A 16335-nucleotide genomic window follows, 5' to 3' on the forward strand; every position below is an offset into this window, starting at 1 on the left:
TAAGGCAAATGTTGGGTGTAGGCTGTGTCTTCACGCCCAGAGTCATCCCTCCTGCTCTGAGTGCAGAAGATATTCTTAATAAAATTTGACATGTTTTTAAAATTTCTGTGGAGGTGATCTTTAAAGTTTTTACATTGAAAGTATATATACATATACATACGCTGGTATCTTAGCCAGACGCCCCCAACAGAGCAGATGGTGTTGTGAGCCTGGTTTAGGTAGGGTGATGTCCAGAACTGGTCACTATTAGTTGACGTGGAACATCTACTGTGCACCTCTTCTGTGACTTGAGGTCCTCAGTCATTTCCTAAGGGATGTTCCAACCTCTTTGCTTCATGATCTGCTATCTCCCCAAATGACAGAGACAGCCACCCCTGGCACCTACTGTCCTGGCACTTCATTAAAATGGTCTCTGGTCAAGAGAATGCAATGGAGAGAGTTTGGGACTTGGAGTTGGATGACCTTGGCTCAAGTCTCAGTGATGGCACCTCAGTTTAAACATCTATGAAGTGGACCAAGTAGAATTTTCCTTGCTGCATTGTTGAGAAATAGATAACATACAAAACTTCATTACATGTATGTCGGAAAAATATCAGTATTCTGATTAGAACTGCTAAGTTTTCCATGCTTGTTATGTGTTAGATACCATATGACATAAGTGAACACATTTAATCTTCTCAACTTGTCTGGGGAGCAGGCACGTCGACACTGTTATCCCCATTTCACAGACAAAGCAACCGAGGCAGAGGAGGCTTAATAAACTTGTCCAAGCTCACACAATGAGGTAGGAGCAAAGGCTGGATTTAAACTCAGATATTTCAGACTCCAAAGGCCACATCCTTTTCCATTGTACCATATTTTCCTCAGTTTGATTCAGGGCCCATAAATAAATAACTAAAGGTGATCAACACTTTGTTGAATGAATTTACTGCAAACTAGTTAGGAAAGTCAATTAGATGGGGTTTTTGGTTCAACTGATTCCAGCATGTCCTTAAGTAATGTTCTACTTACGTACAGACATTGGAAGCCCTAGATAACCTGGTTTTATAAAGCTAAGAGTTAAATTCAGAGTTTAGCCATCCACGGATTCTCCTTTCAGGTACAAACTCACCTGCTTTAAGCCCTCAAATATTTCTGCCCCTTATATTTTAAAAAAAATTTTGCTTTTAATGGAAAACTCTATGCTTTCTTCTGACTTGGCGATGAAATATTTCAGGGCCATCAGCTAAGGTGGGGATTTCGGTGTCTCCTCACCTCTCTCCTCCAGAGCAACTGGATTGCACAGCACGGCCAGGCCTCCTAAATTTAGCACCTTTTGAAAATCTTAGCCGCAACCCATCCCTGAATCAAAACCTGATGCGTTTGCAACTCAAAGCATTGCCAAAGGACTTTTAGTCTCACCAGTAAAATAAGCATTTTTAGCCAGTGGAGTTTCTCCTTGAAGTAAGTGGGGAAGAGAAGTGAGTGAGGAGAAAGCAAGCTCCTGCCCCAGCTCCTGTCCAGCTGCTGGGGATCAGAGACTCCAGCTCAAAGGGGCCATCCTTCAGCGGCTAGGAACTAAAGACTCGGGTCCACACCCTGCACCAAAGCTTCTGACTTTACTGGTCCAGGTTAGGGCCCCAGCCCAGCTGCGCTGTCCAACTCCCAGCTGTACGCAGTGTTCGGTCCCAGTGGCCCGTCACTGATCTAGTCTAGCTTCCCTTTTCCGAGTGAGAAGACATCCATCCTGAAAAAGTGCATTGTCTAAATCACGCAGCTGGAAAAGTGGCCATGCTGGGCCCAGACACTGGGTCTCTCTCCATAGCCCACCTCACAGTCCCCTGTCCCCAGGGTGGGAGAGGCCCTGCCAGGGAACGCGACAAACAACCAGCTTTGTAACCTAGACCCTGCCCCCCTCACCTGCACGCCCACCTGCCTCCCTCCTCACCCAGCTCCCTGCATCTGAGTCTGACCTGGAGGCCCAGGCGCTGGCTCCAGGAAGGCCCTTCTAAGGTGCCCAGGGCAGGAGTAACCTATTCTCAGTCCGCGAAGCCCTGAGTACAAGTACAGCTTGGGAGGGGACGCGTCCTGAGAGGTTTCCAAACAAATCAGAGGCTGGGATATTTTTCCTTCACTCTAACGAACATGTAAACCATTTAGATAGCATCGTTAAAACGCTCTTTCCACGCTGGAGAGTCTGGTTCTGCGTGTCTGCACGTGGGCCTGGGAAGGTGCATTTCAGCAAGTCCCTGGGGGAACCCCCCTGTATGTCCTCCCCCTGAAGGGGCCTGCATCCTATGGTCGGACCATCCTGCCAGGCCTGGGGGTCCTCAGAGAGGCTGAGTACCTCTCACCAGCCCTGCCAGCCACACAGACACACAGACACACACGCCCCTTCCCTGCCCTCCCTCATTATCCCGTCTCCCTGGGGGACACTGTGGGTCAGTCAGGTCATCCTCTCTCTCTGCCTTCCTCTCCTGAGAGGCAATTAGTGGGGAGAGCACGCTCCCCCTGCCGGCCCCCCAAGAGGCACTGTGGGCCTCCGGGGCCCTGGATTTCCGTGGGACTCACGAGAGGCAGACGCGCCAGGCCCGCACGGGCCCTCCAGCTCACGCCCGCTCACCAGCCCGGCTGCCCCAGAAGAGTGACCCCGGCTAGTCCCGGGGCTTCCACTGGAAGGAGTCAGGCACGGACTCCTGGGGTAATCGGCCTTCCACCCTCCGCCCGGCAAGCCTGCCCAGCACCTGGGCTGGGGCCCCGCATCCAGCGGGGGAGGCTGGCTGCCCCGTGATGCTCGTCCGCGGAGCCAGCTCTCCGCCCTCCCACTGCCTCCGCACCCTCGCCGCAGGGCTGCTTCCAGACACCCCCGTGCCCTACCCTTGTCCTCCTGGGTTACATGCTTAGACCTGGTTGGAGGAGGGGGTCATTGCCCAAGGCACCCAGTTTGCTGTTGAGAAGACCAGTGGAAACCCCCACAGGAGGTCGGGAGAACGCTCCGCCCCCACCACCGCTGCCCCCACCTCCACTTTCATCCAATCCCCCTCCATCTCAGCCCACCGCCCCCACTACTCTCTTGATCCCGAAATCACTGCTGGTTGTGTATCTTCCAAACACTGGGGCCTGGTTTGGTCACCATCTCCCGAGATGGCGGTGGCCCACGGCCCCAACGCCGCCCCGCCCCGCCGCCCCCGCTCCGGCTCCTCGTCCTCTGCCTGCACTTTGCACCGGAAGCGCCGGTGACTCCTCATTCTCAGCCGGCGGCTCCGCTCTCGCAGTCCCCTCCCTGGGGGATCTCACCCTCTCTTGCTGTTTCTGCTCCTACTTTGGTCTGAGGAAGCCCAACAAAAACCTGCGATCCCAAAATGCACCCCTACTGTGTGCCAGGAAGAGGCTTTTATGTACAGTCACTTTTCAGCTTTGCCACCACCTACAAGGTTGCCTTAGCGCCAGTTTATGGCTGAAGAAATGGGATCGGAGGTGAGTCGCCCAAGGACATATGGCTGGTAGATGCTGAAGTCCTGATTTAAACCCAAGCCTGACTCTCCCAGGCCTGGGTTCTCTCTTCCATGCAGCCAGGTCCCAGGCCCCAAGCCCCGGGCTCTGAGAGACCTATTACCTCGTACCCCTTGGGTTGGGCTTCAAGCCCCACCACCTCCCCTCGAAGCCCCATTGCCAGAGGCCAACGGCGGATAGGCTGGGCTCCACTGGGCTGCACCTCTGGCCTCCCAGCAGTCTTGCCCTTGGTCTGAGGGGCTGAGCCTTCCAGGTGGTCCTAGCCAGCATCTCCCCACTCCAGGGTCCACCGTCCTTGGCCGCATCCCTGACACCCCCACTGGCCAGTCCCCGGTCCCCACAACAGGGAACTTGTGGTTTTCCATCTGTGGGGAGCCTTAGAAAAGCACTGAACATTTTTGTTTGTCGCAATGATTGGCAGGACCGGTGATGTGTGCGGTGCAGGGGCCAGGACCCTGATCGCCCTGCCACGTTGAGGCCAGTCCCTCACAAGGATGGGTGGTCCTACCCAAGATGTCCCAAGTATTACTATGGCTGCACTTGACAGATGATGAGATTGAAGTTCGCGAGCACAGTGGCTTCCCCAGAGGGCAAGGAGCAGAGGAGTGCCCCTTGTCTGAGTTCTAACTCTTCCACCGTGTCTCAGGAGGAATGATGCAGCCTCCCAACTTTCCATGTTGGCTTGGAGGCTCCCACACTCAAGTTGGAGGTATGAATCCAGGGACCTCTCGAAGCTCCATCATCACAGCCGTTCCAGGAATGGATAAACCTAGGGTCTCATGCCTACCGGGTGCAATGGTGGAAGGTGGGAAGAGTGAGAGTTGGAACTGATTCATTTTCTTGGAAATGGCTGAGCCCCGCTGCACATGGCTTCCAGTTCCAGGTCTGTCCCTAACCAGCAGCAGGATGAGCGGGGCACTGGAGGGCCCAGACTACCCTTACCAGTGCTTAGCAGCCACAGCAGAGGAGCGGGAAGGAGAAAGGATGACTTCACATCTTAAGAGACATTGGGCTGCTGGGGCTGGTGACCTTGGACTTTTGGGAAAGCACCGCTGTTTTCCAATTCTCTGTGTTCTAGAAGCAAGAGACTTTTGGACCAGGAGGGGCCATATACCTGCCTTGTTTGGCTCTGTGTCATTTGAGAGATAAGCACCCAGAGGTCCAGAGAGGGCCCGCCCTGGCCCAAGGTCACACAGCAAGTCAGTACAAAGTCAGGCCTGGAAACCGGGTTCCCTGACTTGCACGCCGGCCTTGGCTCCACCTTCTGAGAGCCCAGAGCCCCATCCTCAGAGGCCGGGCTGCCTCCTCTGCTCGCGCAGGCCGACAGCCAGCAGGGAGGGCAGCCTCCAGCCTAATTAGAAGCTGTAGAGGAGCGGGGACACGGGGGGCGCAGATTAGTGCCCCCTCCATAGATCATACGCACGCCAAGGACATAATAAATAATCTGCCCAAAGGTTTTAAAGGTAAAAATCAGCAAACCATTAATAACGTCCCCGGCACCATACATCACGCTTCCCATTATGCCGCTCCCGGAGCCGATTCGCGTTTTCTAGGCTGTTTTTCTTTTTTTTCCTTTCCCTTCCCGAGGTGATGTGCTCTGCTGCCCCTCTGAAGCCCCTCCCCCGTAGCCCGTGGGCCGGAAGGATGGGAGCCTGAGACCTTTTCGGATTTACCATCTAGGTTCTATTCAGGCACGTGGAGGGATGCGCGCCCCTTCCTCCAGTCAGGGTTTCTGTCTCCGCTTTTTCTTTTAGTGAATGAGATGGAGCTGCACCCCCCCCCCAGCTTTAAGTAGGGGTAATTCTGTGGCCACTCCCCAAACGGCCGAGGAGGGTCACTTTATATAAGAGAAGTGCTGATGGCTACACTGTCCGACCCCTGGTGTCCCCTGCTCTGCTGGAGGCAGCAGGGGGCGTGAAGATTTGGGTGCACAGGACACGTCTCATCATTTGAAGGTAACCTGTGGCATCAAGCAGACCAAGAGCCCGAAGGAGGAAAGTTAGGAGGAGAGAAGCTGGGCCAGCAGCCTGATGGCTTGTGACGTGGGGCGGCCGGGGATGTGGCCACAGCGTGCAAGAGAGGCAAGGATGCCTCCAGCACTGGCCATGTCACCCTCATTTGGCCTCAGCTTCCTCAGCTGAGTTAGGAAAGTCCCCGGCAGTGGCCGCTGACCGCCTGCCATGAGCTCTTTGAAGCGCGCAAAGATTGAGGGGCTCTCAGAACTGCCCCAGTGAAATGGTTTCTTGGATGCAGGGCGTATGAAAACAGAAGAGGAATTCTGTGCTGGCTGGTTCTTGACTCCTGGGAAGGGCCCTCTGACAGGACCCCTGAGGGGGAAGGGGCCTCTCGGGCAGCCCGGTAAGGGGCTCCCATCCTGGCTCTCTTGCCATGGGCTGAGCTGGGTGACTTCAGGCCAGTCCCTTCACTCTTCTGGGCCTGCTTCCTCATCTGCAGCATCCTCGGAGTCCCTCCCAGCTCTGAGCTGCTGGGCTGAGCCACCATCCTGAACCATGGAGCTGGGGCCATGTACTGGTCATTCTGCAAAACCTCTTGAGCTGTCCTGGGCCAGGGCCTGCGAGCCGCCAGCCTCAGCCATTCTTGACCTTGCCTAAGACATATACTTCTCCACAGTCAGAATTCCGTTCTCATCCACTGAACTCCACAAAGTAGACAGTGGGCGTCCACCAGATCACCCCGCACACGCTGGGGGGCTCTGCACACTTCAGAAAGCACAGCCTGGTTTCCTCAGGCCTTCAGAATGGCCCAGTGAAGAAACAAGCCAGGCCACGTCTGCTGTACCCATTTAATGGGTGGGGAAACTGATACAGACAGGTGAACAGGAGAAGTGAGAAATCCTCTGGGAAAAGGCCCCTTGTGGAGAGGAGCTCAGGGTGTGTGGGCTGGCAGTGGGGGTTCTGAGAGCCAAGGAGGCGGGAGGCTGTCAGACACAGACAGCCCTCTCCACGAGTGAGGTCACTTTCTCTAGAATAGCTTGGGGTTTAGTGCGAACCATGCACAGTGTGAGCAAGTCTCAACTGGGAGTCACACTTGACAAGACCTGGATTCCCTAGGCCCCCAAGCGACGTCTCAAATTGATGCTGCAGGGGTGACTCGAAGCCAGGTCCCAGCGGTCGACAAGGAGGTTGGACCCCATGACCAGCAGACACACAATGGCCTCTCCCTGCCCTGGCAGGGGCTCCTGCAAGACCAGCATCCTCCTGAGGCTGGTGGGACTTCCCAGGACAGACCCTCTCAGCCACCCCGGGTCCGAGGGAAGTGCCATCTAGTGCAGGTTCTCCAGGGGTGTGTCGGCAGATCCCCAGGACTCCGCTGGCGGGTCCCTCTGCCATGCCCTCCTTTGTACCTTCGGTTTGCCCATCTGCCCCACGCTACTCACCAGCCGTGTGGTTTGGACAAGTTACCCGTGTCTCTGAGCCTCCACTTACCCTTCTATTAAGATGGGCCTAGCGCCCTCCTGACTGAGTGACTATGAGAATAAACAGTGTAATAACTGCAGATGTGCCGTTGTGAGCATTTCATCAATTAGTTATTCCTGGGACACGCTGGAGATTATTCATCTGAGCGGGTACAGAAGGCTGCTGGGGTGCAGCCAGAGGAGAGAAAGTGCCTTCCTACCGGAGGGGAGAAATCTGGGGAAGGCTTCCCGAAAGAGAGAGCATTTGATCAGCACTTTGACAAAGAGCAGAGTTTGGTTGGAGGAGTTGGGAGCTGGGCTGGGGGAGATTCCAGGGGAGGGAACAGAACAGTCAAAAGCCCAGAGGTGCAGAGGGGAGGGTGTAGCTCAAGTGGTAGAGTGCATGCTCAGCAGGCACAAGGTTCTGGGTTCAATCCCCAGTACTCCTCTAAAACAAAAAAATAACCTAATTACCTCCCTCCCCACTACCAAAAAAATTAAGAAAAAAAAAAAAAAGCCCAGAGGTGTAGGAGGCCAAGAGGGGCCAGCAGGACCAGACACAGACACCTGGGGGCCGGGGGGCATGGTGGCCAGATGCCTGGCTCTGAAAAGCCTGTTCCGCCCATCACCCTAGGCTGAGCTCTGCTGCCAAAGCCGTGGTTCTGATGATGAAATGCACTTTGCCAGGCAGCTGTCCTGAGAGACCCTGGCTCCTCTCGACTCCCTGTCACCCTGACAGACCCTCGGCCCCCTCTCAGGCCTTGATGGATGGTCCCCACACTGGATTTCATACATCTCCGTCTCCCCCAGAAGCTGTGACACAAGTAATTGGTGTCACCTCTGTGGATTGCATGCCAAATGCTGACAAAACAGCCCCTCACAAGGAGCTCCGGTCTGCTGCCCTTAACTGTGGGGGAGAGGGGATGGCCAGGGACTGATCCAGCGTGGCCCTGAGCTCTTAGAGGTGACCCAGAGAGAGGCAGGAGCAGTGGGGTGTCCAGGCAAAGGTAGTCAGGCCCCGACCTGCAGAATGTGCTGGAATCCTTCTAAACTGGGGCAGCGCAGTGTTCGGGATCCATTGTTAGGCCCCAAGTCTGCCCTGGGGGCTGCCACACACCCTGATCATTGCAGTCCACGCTGCTCCTGCAGCGGGGGGGACCCTCGAGGCGGGCCCCTGCCTCCTGCCAGCAAAGATGCTGCTCTTCCCTGGTGCAGAGGAGGCATCTAAGGTTAAATGAGTTTCATCTACAAATACAGGTGTTGGCGAGGGCAGGTGTTGGGGGGTGGGCTTAGGTGAGTAAAAGCCAGGTCACCTGCTTGTGACCGGGCAGACCAGGCGCAATCTGGCCTCGCTGGGGCCTTGGCCTTTCTAACCTCCAGGACAGAGGTGGGGAGGGGCCCCTCAAACGTCTCATCGTTCACTAGAGGAGGACGGCCCCACCCAGGTGCACAGCTTAGCAGCGAGACCCGCCGTGAACCAGGAACTCGCGTAGGGGCCTCCCGGGTGTGGCCAGGGAGGACCCCCCACTGCAGGCTACCCCATCCCTCTCCAAATTTCAACCAAGAGAAGCCTGGGTGGTTGAGGGTTACCTTGGGGCGGTGCGAAACATCCACCTCTCTCCATCCTCTGGAATCTGCCCCCTAGAACTTTGCCTTAAAATTCAGCCAAAACAGCAACCAGCAGGGTGCACAGGTCCCAGCCCCTGCCTGCCCCTGGGAGGTGCTCTAAGAAGCAGGGTCTCCAGCCCAGGAAGGTTTCAGTGCCTTGCTCCGAGTTGTCTCCGGGAGGACTTTGGACGAGGATTGGTCTCTGGTTTGAGCATCAGAAATAACATTTTGGTGTTTTTGTTTGCTGTTGGGTTTTCTTGCTCCTCCAAACAACCTGCGACAGATCGTGTTTCTCCCTCGTGAGGGCGGCTGCCTCCCCCCACTGCGTGGGGACCTCACAGTGGGCACCGTGGTGCCCTCACCCTCTCTCCTGGCTCCACTCCACCTCCCTTCCTGTTTTCTTTTCCCCTCAGCTTTCTTCCTTATTTTACTTTATCCTGTTCCATTAGAAGCTGCATCTTAGCGGTGGCTGTAAGATCTTTTCCATCTAAGGTGGGGCGGAGCAATGAGTGAATGCACACAGACTAGGTGCCCGCGGTCTGGATTTAGGAAAGAGACAAATACTCCTTGAGGCTCGTCATTACCCCTGGGCCGCCCCTCCAGTGGTCTCCACTTCTGGCCTAGGGAGAGTCGGCGATGGTTTCCACACTGCTCCCTCCCTACCACATGCTGTGAGCCGTAGACCTAGTGATGATGGCACCCAGGACGTCCCAGGGGCCTCTCCCGTTTAAGAACAGAGGCAGCGCCTCTTGGGATGCACCTGTAGACACCCAGCCACCGAGACCACTTTGTGTCGTGTTTGGCCAAGCCCCAAGATAGACATCTATGTGCCGCCCTGATGGCTGGCCTACCTGCGTGATTGGCAGACCTACCTGGGTGTCCTGTGTGTGCACCCAGGCGCTCTGCATAGCTGGGGGTGTTGAAGAGCCCTTTGCTGGGCAAGGGCAGGCTGGAGAACAAGAGAGTAAGTTAGAGGCCGTGGATCTGGGGTCAGAGCTGCGGTCATCCCGGAAGCCACTCTCTCCTCTCTCACTTGCTGTAGCTGTGTGAGGCCGGCTCTGCTGCCCGGGGGAGGCTGGAAGGTCCCTTCCTGGGCTGACGATTCCCTGTCTGCAGCTGCCCCACCCACGGGGTGGGGGTGTCTCCTGGGGGTTGGGACAATGCCGAGGCTGCCCCCGCCCTCTCCTTCGCGGGGCACTGGGCTCCCCGCTAACAGCCCCGCCAACAGCAGCCTCCAGCCTGCCCCTTGGGACCTGCAGATCCTTCCTCCATCCCGCCGGGCCTGGGAGAGTCCCTGCGGCCGGCTCATTGTCCCACTCCTGCCACTTTTCCTCTGCTGCATTGTTCCCGTTATCAGCATCCTACACGCTGCAGCGGCTGCACAGGAAGGCGAGGCTGCCGCCGAGGCCACTGCTGAGGCTGGCGACGGGGCCCAGGTGTCTTGCTGGCGGGGGCTGCCTGCACCGTCAGGTCCCCCAGGCTTGTCCCAGAGCTTGAGGTGGGATACAGGGCACATAGCCAGGCTCCCTTTGGTGAGATTTTTTTCTTGGTGCTTGCGGAGGTGGGCCAGAGACTCTAAGCCCAGGCTCCCCCTTTCCAGCTGTGATATCTGGAGGTGAACACAGTCCCTCCAAGTCTCTCCATCAAAGCTGATGTGCAGCAGTACAGCCAGAATCTCCCTCAGCATCTCAGTCTCCTTCTCTTCAGGCGCAGGCCTGCCTGTTTTATTAACAGGACCAAATAAGGCCGAGGAAAGGAAAGTGTGTGAAGTGTGTGAAGTGAAGGGTTTAGATTAGAGCCAGCCTAATAAAGCAGATCCTAGCCAGAGGCTTTTGGAAGAAGAGGGTGGGGAAGGGAGGTGGAATCCTGCTTTCAGTCTGCACTGGGCTGCAATATTCTCAGCATCTTTGGAGAGCTAGGTGGTACAGATTTTGCATATAAAGAGAAAGCACACCCAAATCAATTTAAATTTCAGAACAAGAATGACTTGTAAAATGTGAGTATATCCCATGAAATATCTGAAGCACGCTTATATTAAAAGATTATTTTTTGTTTATCTGAGATGCAAATTGAATTGAGCATACTGGATTTTATTTGGTGCCCCTACATAAGACCCCTTGTGGGGTCCAGAATGCTGCAGGGAGGTGGTTGGGAATTTCAGACAGGACTGGGAATGGGAGGGCGGGGGGGTCTTTGCATCTTTCTCCTTCCCTAGAGTTTCTCTGGAACAGCTTTTCCAGAATCCTCTAGGAGACCTGCAGGCTGGAGATGGCTCTTCAGGGCACAGAGATGCCCCAAGTCTGGGACCCCCAGAGCAGCCCAGGCCAGGCTTCGGGCCCAGGGCTCTTGGCAGCCTCCTCTGGCGGAGCTATCTCATCAGGGGGTGTGGGTGCACACTGGCAGTCGGCAGGGCTGGCCTGGTTAACCTGGTTGGACCAAGGAAAGAGCTCCCGCAGTGTGGCCAGCTTCGTTCCCACCAGCGGGGAAGCCTCGCCCTCTGCTGGCAGTTGCGGATATGACAGGGAGTCTCTTTCAGAGATGGTCCCTGGAAGAATTTCCAGACAAGCTGCATTCTCAGGTTCTCTTCAACTCTTCTGTATCTTCTCCGGGAGAATCTGAATGATGACTTTTTGGTGGAGAAAAATTCACCCTCGTGAATCTTTGTTGTTGAAAAACCCCATTTCTTTCATGCTAGCCAAACAGGAGCTTGGAGAAAACAAAGTTCACTCATTTTGTCTTCCGGAAGGAGTGACCTGGGAAACGTCTAGAAACAAAAAGGCACACAACCGTCTGTGGGGTAATGTCTCTCAGAGTCATTCCTCGCGGTGGGAGCATCAGGACGGGATCCCCTGTCCCCTCCCAACCTGGCTCGCCAGAGCAGGGCGAGGCCATCACGTCCACGGTACCAGGAACACTGTTCTAAAGCCAGTGGCTTATGGAGTTCACTGTTTGCTTTTCCTTCTATTAACGTGGGTAACTGTGTGCTTCCCGTGATCCTCTGTTTTAGCCCAGGACACCTCTGAGTGACCAAAAATCTCAGGGCAGAATTCTCTGCACTTTGCTCAGTAAGCCAGTAATGCAGTTCCCACAGATAGCAGCCCACAGATACAGTGAGAGGGCCGATTAACTCCGGCCAGTGAATGGTTTTGCTTTATGTACTGAATACAGGAAATAGTAGATATCATGTCATCATCAAGGTATTTATAATCCAAATGGAAAAGTGCCATAGTTGTAAGCATGAGCTAACACAGCCGAAGGATTTGTGACATGCACACAGAGCAGACCCAGGTTTTGTGGGGACCTCAACAAATCGGAGGCTTCTTAAAGAAAGAGAACACAAGATTGCAAATGCATAAGTAGGCTCAAAAGTGAGGAGTTATTTGGAATGAGTAAATGAATTACAGCAAATTGCATATTAATTTTTTTTTATTATTTGGAGGGAGGTACCCAGGTTTTTATTTATTTATCTTTAATGAAGGTACTGGGGATCAAACCCAGGACCTTGTGCATGTTAGGCATGCACTCTACCCCTGAGCTATGCCCTCCCCCCAAATTGCATATTTTTTAATAGATTAATTTTTAGAGAAGTTTTAGATTTATAGCAAAATAGAGAAGGTACGGAGATTTCTCAGCCCCCATGCATGCATAGCCTCCTTCACTCTCAACACCCCCCACCACAGTGGGGCATTTGTTACAAGTGATGAATCTTCACTGACAGCTCGTAATCACCATAGTTTGCAGTAGGGGTAGGGTTTACTCTTGGTGGTGTAAATTCTATGGGTTTGGACAGATGTATAATGACATGTATCCACTATTATAGTGTCATTTTCCCAAGTAGTGTATCTTTTTAAATTGAAGTACAGTTGATCTACAATGTTATATTAGTTTCTGGTGTACAGCATAGTGATTCAGTTATACATTTATATATATTCTTTTTCATATTCTTTTCCATTATAGATTGTTAAAAGATACTACATATAGTTCCCTGTGCTGTACAGTATAAACTTGTTGTTTATCTGTCTTATATATAGTAGTTTGTATCTGCTAATCCCAAACTCTTAATTTATCCCTCCCTCATCCCCTTTCCCCTTTGGTAACCATAAATTTGTTTTCTGTGTCTGTGAGCTTATTTCTGTTTTGTAAATAAGTTCATTTGCATTATTTTTTAGATTTTACATATAATGGACATCATATGATATTTTGTCTGTCTCTGTCTGATTTACTTCACTTAGTATGATCACCTCTAGGTTCCCCATGTTGCTGCAAACGGCATTATTTTGTTCTTTTTTGTGGCCGAGTAATATTCCATTGTGTATATACATACACCATATCTTCTTTATCCATTCATCTGTTGATGGTTGCTTCCATGTCTTGGCTGTTGTAAATAGTGCTGCTGTGAACACTGGGGTGCATGTCTCTATTCAAATTAGAGTTTTCTCCAGATATATGCCCAGGAGTGGGATTGCTGGATCATATGATAAGTCTATTTTTAGCTTTTTTAAGGAACCTCTGTACTGTTTTCCACAAAGACGGCACCAACTTCAATTCCCACCAACAGTGTAGGAGGGTTCGCTTTTCTCCACACCCTCTCCAACATTTATTATTTATAGATGTTTTTATGATGGCCATTCTGACCAGTGTGAGGTAATATCTCATTGCAGTTTTGATTTGACAAGTAGTGTATTTTTAAGAGATGAAAACCATGAATATCAGGAAACTGGGAAAAGGAATCCAGGCAAGCTTCTGGCTCTGTGTATTTGTGTCTCCTCTGCTTGGTACGAATTTTCACCGCTGGGAGCCCTAAGACATGCTCCCACTGAAGCCCGACTTCTGTACTCGCACCTTCATCTCGTGGCACCGGTGGGTCACTGGGATGTGCCTAGAAGCCATTTCTACACCAGAACAGTTAGCAGTGTTTAACGGAAGCAGCTAAGTTGTGTGTGCTTGTCATGGTAAGTGTGATGAAGGGAAAGTCCGAGTGCAAACAAACAATAGTCTTAACCAATTTATGATTAAAATATCTTACGTTTGCAGGTTTCACAAACCCACATGCTATTTGAATGTAGGTTGCTGGGGCGCTGAGTTAGCCATAAGGGGCTTCGAGGCTTAACCTTGCTTGGCTCCGGGGTAAACCTCCCACCACATCTAGCCCAAGGTCAAATCTTAGAACAAATAAAGTCAACTAGCCACAAACGTGGCTACTATTTAGAGAATAACCCTGGGGCATCTGGCTATTTTCAGCGTTTCTAGTGTCTTGAAGGCATTTTTCTAAGAAGCAGAGCGAGCCCTATAAGTGTGATTCTGATTTGTGCCTGTGCTTTGCAGGCACCAGGCTTCCAACCTATTAGCCCAATAGATAATCAAACGCTCTTCACTGACTGTCAGTGAGTCCTAGTGGGGACCCAGACACTCTGACAATGTTCAGTTTCATCTGCCGTGTTCAAATCAGGTCCAGTTTGTTCTGTCCCAACCCTACCCTGTGCCCCACCCCAGGGCCATACCCATGGCAGCGGATGCTAAGCAAACAACAATAACAGAGGGAAAGCATGCTGGGGAAGCAATTTGTTCTGCTACAGCATGAGCACGAGGTTCAAAGTCAGTCGAACACAGCGAGAGGAAATGGAACACAATGGGTGCAGGCTGGTTTAAGGGCTTCTTGACCAGGAGGATGGCTACAGCAGGACTGAGTCCCCGAGGAAGAGAGGGAGCTCTTTGTGAACTTATGACCTTTGCATCTTTGGGCTGGTTTGGACCTGGTTTGGAGGAGATGGGAGAATCAGCTAGGTGACCACTCTCAGGGCATCAGCGTTCTTTCTCTTGGCCAAGTCTCACGCTTTTAGGTAAACAGTGCCCTCTACTGCTAAAGAGTTTTCCAGACAACTCACAGAGCAGCGGTGTTCAACAGAGGCCCTGTCTGCAGGGAACCCACAACTGGAGCGGAGCAAGGCGGGAGTGATGGTTTGATCCATAAGACACCAAGAGCCTTCAACCAAGGCAGAGCTTTTGGTCTCAGATTTAGATTCAAGCGTTGAGTTGAGGTTGGACTATGGGGCCCTTTTAACTCTCTCAGTACCAGGATAGAAGGGTATTCACATTTATTTGGGTAATTTTTTTAAAACCAAATGAATAGTTTTTCTGTCTCTTTGGGTCTGATGAATTGGCTGGTGTCTGCAACTCTCCGGTTCTTTGCAAGCAGAAAGGAAGGCTTTGTAAATTCAGAGCTTGCTCTAGGAATCAAGAGTTAAGCACTTTTCTCCCTCCCCAGGACCTCCAAGTTTGCTTTAACTTAGAAAGGTCAAGACTATGGACTTCCATGCTTTATGGAACTTGAAATGTCTTCCCCAGGGGTATTTGTAGTGATCTAGAATAACCTGGGCTCAACCATTTGCGACAAAGCCCCGTGTCCACATTTTCTGCTGCCATGGCTTTCTGGGTGTCATGCTGCCACTTCTTTCTCTCCTGGGTTTTGAGGGGTGTCTTTGCTCGCCCTGCTGCCCCTTGCTGTGTGTTAGGGGGCTAGGGGAGCAGGCCAGCCTCCCCTGGGGCTCTGTTAACCAGAAGCTTGACCTTAGGTACTTGGCTTGACTTTCTTATCCTCACTCTCGCTTCCAGTAAAGTGAAGAAGCGGATTAACTCCATGATGCCCACAGTATCCGCCAGCCCCCTCCAGGACCCCACAATCCCACTTCTCACTCCCTGCAGCTTCTGGGAAGCCGGGCTCCTTCTGGGAAGATTGGTTGCTCTGGGAAGCGGAGAAAGGGTCCCAGCAGTGTTCATCTGATGCAGAAAGCTACCACCCACCAAGGAACCGACTGGCCCCTCTGCAATCTGTGCTTCGACATCTCAGTCCAGGGTCCCCCTGCCCCTCCCCAGTATGCGGCAGAGCAGCATTAGGGGAAGCCCTGACACTCTGTGGAAGAAAGAACCCGGGTGTACACACTCCCTTAACCCCTGAGGACGATTTGACAGGTTGTTTCACTGGCTTCCTTGGTTACATCAAGCAAAATGCTCACACTCACCTGTCTTTATGTTGTCAAGGTTTAAAGAAAACTGGGCACCCCCACCCCCAAGGGCTCCAGGACTGCTATACCCCAAGGGACTGCAAACTCACAGGGTCCTTACAAGTGCCAGGAGTAGGCCCTTGCCCAGCCAGGAGCTTGGCTGAGGAGGCCTGTGCCCTCCGGGAGCCCCCAGCCAAGCGCTAAACACACGGTGCCCTACTGCACCAGGTCTCTGTGGTGAAGGAGGCAGCTCTCCCTGCAGGGCTCAGGCTGCCCCGGCCGCCTTCCCTTTGCTGTCTTCTCTAAGTAACTTGGCAGCTGCGGACGGGAGGGGAGACCGATAAAATCGAAGATGAATCCATGACATTTAACCCAGTGCTTAGAGGGGTTCTTGAAAACTCCCCCGGGCATGGGAACCACCTCAGCTGATGATAAATAATAGTGACGGACAGAAACAGGGCCGAGCGTCCCCCTTTGATGTCCTGTTTCCTGCGCAGGGGTCTTGGCGCCTGGGTCAGTTCTGACTCGGGTGTTTGTTCTACTGTCCGCGCCTCGGTAGGAAAACGCAAACGCCAGCTTCCTTCTGAAGGCGAGGCGCCCGGAGACCCAGGAGCAAACTCTTCGGGGCCGGGGTCCTGCTGGGCCCCTCACCCCCAGCTTCAGTATATGTCTGTCCGGGGAATCTCGGGGCCCTAATCTAGGCTGAGGTTCAGGTGGAGAACTTGGAAAGTGAAAAGTCGGGCTTAATATCCTGTGCGCGTGCGCGCGCGCGCGCGCACACACACACACACACACACACACACACACACACACACACAC

The sequence above is a fragment of the Vicugna pacos genome, chromosome 31, assembly GCF_048564905.1.
Source record: "Vicugna pacos chromosome 31, VicPac4, whole genome shotgun sequence".
NCBI classification, from domain to species: domain Eukaryota; kingdom Metazoa; phylum Chordata; class Mammalia; order Artiodactyla; family Camelidae; genus Vicugna; species Vicugna pacos.